Here is a 3,291-nt window from a genome sequence, read left to right as displayed (position 1 = left end):
CTCCCTCTCTCTCTCTCTCTCTCTCTCTCTCTCTCTCCCCTCCTGTCCTCTCTCTCTCCTCTCCTCTCCTCTCTCTCTCTCTCTCTCTCTCTCTCTCTCTCTCTCTCTCCCCACTCCTTGATTCCTCTCTCTCTCTCTCCCTCTCCCTCTCCCTCTCTCTCTCTTCTCTCTCTCCCTCTCCCTCTCTCTCTCTCTCTCTCTCCCTCCCTCTCCCTCTCCTCTCTCTCTCTCTCTCTCTCTCTCTCTCTCTCTCTCCCCACTCCTTTATTCCTCTCACGTCCCCGTCCTTCCCTCCCTCTCCCTCTCTTCCATCTCCTGCTATCAAGGCCTATTGTGATGCGGCGGTGGCAGTAATTGCCTTCGCCGCAGTCGTCCATGCGTCGTACATCCCGCTCGGACGACTGCGTCGTACTTCCCGCTCAGAGCTTAGGCCCCGTTGCGGGGGCGTAAGCTCTGAGCGGGACGTCTGACCGAAGGAACGCGTGGTTCTGGTTGGACAGCAGCGTGTGGTTCGAAACTTTACTTCACGCGCGAAGGAGAGACATACGTTCTGTCGGACGATGGTTGATAATAAAGAGCGTCGAACGGTCTTCTCGCACACAAACACACTCACACTCACACACACACACACGTTCACAGGTGCGACAACGTCACATGACCGCTGCCTTGGGAGCATGACGGACCAACCGACGAAACGACAAGCAGTCAAACCGACAACTCCGAAACCCGATAAACCGACGCGTCCTCAAATGAAAGAGGGACCGGTTCCGAGCAACGGCTGGGGGGGGTGAACGCCAGACGGCAGAGGTGTGTGTATCAGCACGGGGCTCCGAGGGAGACTCGACGCAAGCTTTGATGTCCTAATTAACTGTGCCTGTCCATCTGTCTCTCTGTCCTTCTGTTTGTGAGTCCTTCCATCCGTCTATCCCTCCATCCATCTAAGGCTCCACCTATCCCTTCATTGATCTATCCAGCTTTCTGTCTATCTATCCATCTATCTGTTAATCTATAAATCGGTCGGCCTACCTATCTCTCTCTCTCCCTCTCTCCCTCCCTCTCTCCCACACCCTCTCTCTCTCCCTCTCTCTGTATATATATATTCAAATATATGTCTATGCTATATCATGCCGGTTGACCCACAAATGAAGGAAAGCAAGTCATTTGGTTGACATTGCCAGAAGAGTCTCAGAGGACATATTCTTCTGTGATTAGTAAACTGAGGAAAAACTCTGTGGCACTACGACTGCCAAAGAGCGCAGTCTCGAGTGGCTGTGCCAGTGTGCGTGCACGTGTGCGCGCGTGTGTTTTACCGGGTGTGTGCGTGTATGTGTGCCTGCGTGTGCTTGTTCATGTGTGATGCGTGTGCACGCCAGTGCCTTTTTGTGCTTGCGTGTTTGTGTATGTGCGCGCCTGTTTTTGCTTGTGTGTGTGCGTGGTGTGTGTGTGTCTGTGTGTGTGTGTGTGTGTGTGCTTGTGCGTGTGTTTGTACATCTTGAGTGAAGTGACACTATGGCCATCTGGGGTGTGTAAAAAGCCTAAAGCTGTGAGCTGAAAGAGAGCGAGAGAGACTTGGAGAGGGGGGGGGGGGGGGGGGGGGGGGGGGGGGAAGAGAGGGGAGGGTGAGTCAAGATGATGATGGTAGAGAAGATCCAGAGTGAGTACATGAATGAACATTAGACACAAAAAAAACACATTCAATGCTATGCATTTTCCTGCGGGAAACCGCCGTCCACGCGCCATTGAGGCCTTTCGGTGGAGAAGGCAGACCCATGTAGCGTGTTTGAAGTCCGACGTCATGCTGCTCGTCAGAGGAAATACATGCACCTGCACCCATTAATACAGTCTGTATTTTGTAATGAATACTGAGAGTCTTATAGTGATAGAAAAACTAACACCTTAAGAGGCCTGGAATCAGAGCGTCGGCAAAAACTCAGTGGAGACATTCTCTACATTGTTTCAGAGTTGTGTGTTCTCTACCTTGTATCAGAGTTGTGTGTTTATGGCGACACATTGGTGCCATAATTCACTAATTATGGCACCAAGGGTTTCTTACCTGAAGGGACCTGGCCAGACGCGGTGGTCTTCTGAGTTTCAGCCATTGAATGAGAGGAGGGCTGAGGAGGGCTGTCAATCAAATATCGCGCTTCAGAAACGGCCAATCACAGGAAAGCCCGCCCTGACTTGGTTCCCTCCCCCATAGTGCCAACATCAAATTCGAGCGAGAGCGCAGAACATCTTTCGCGAGAGGCTGTACGCGCGAGAGGCTGTTTTGCGCGCACGCAGAGATCATTTTCGCGCTCGCAGTTAATATCTACGCGTGTGGAATAATATAATACGCCCGAATGCATCTTTTATCACGTTAGTGACTTATGTCACTAATGTGTCGCCATATGTGTTCTCCACATTGTTTCAGAGTTGTGTGTTCTCTACATTCTGTCAGAGTTGTGTGTTCTCTACATTGAGTCAGAGTTGTGTGTTCTCTACATTGAGTCAGAGTTGTGTGTTCTCTACATCGTGTCAGAGTTGTGTGTTCTCTACATTGAGTCAGAGTTGTGTGTTCTCTACATTGTGTCAGAGTTGTGTGTTCTCTACATTGAGTCAGAGTTGTGTGTTCTCTTCATTGTGTCAGAGTTGTTTGTTCTCTACATTGTGTCAGAGTTGTTTGTTCTCTACATTGTGTCAGAGTTGTGTGTTCTCTACATTGTTTCAGAGTTGTTTGTTCTCTACATTGTTTCAGAGTTGTGTGTTCTCTAAATTGTTTCAGAGTTGTGTGTCCTCTACATTGTGTCAGAGTTGTGTGTTCTCTTCATTGTGTCAGAGTTGTTTGTTCTCTACATTGTGTCAGAGTTGTGTGTTCTCTACATTGTTTCAGAGTTGTGTGTTCTCTACATTGTTTCAGAGTTGTGTGTCCTCTACATTGTGTCAGAGTTGTGTGTTCTCTACATCGTTTCAGAGTTGTGTGTTCTCTACATCGTGTCAGAGTTGTGTGTTCTCTACATTGTGTCAGAGTTGTGTGTTCTCTACATGGAGTCAGAGTTGTGTGTTCTCTACATTGAGTCAGAGTTGTGTGTTCTCTACATTGAGTCAGAGTTGTGTGTTCTCTACATCGTGTCAAGGTTGTGTGTTCTCTACATTGTGTCAGAGTTGTGTGTTCTCTACATTGAGTCAGAGTTGTGTGTTCTCTACATCGTGTCAGGGTTGTGTGTTCTCTACATTGTGTCAGAGTTGTGTGTTCTCTACATTGAGTCAGAGTTGTGTGTTCTCTACATTGAGTCAGAGTTGTGTGTTCTC

The sequence above is a fragment of the Gadus chalcogrammus genome, chromosome 2 (genome assembly GCF_026213295.1).
Source record: "Gadus chalcogrammus isolate NIFS_2021 chromosome 2, NIFS_Gcha_1.0, whole genome shotgun sequence".
Lineage (NCBI taxonomy): Eukaryota > Metazoa > Chordata > Actinopteri > Gadiformes > Gadidae > Gadus > Gadus chalcogrammus.
Note: the sequence above shows the minus strand (reverse complement) of the source record.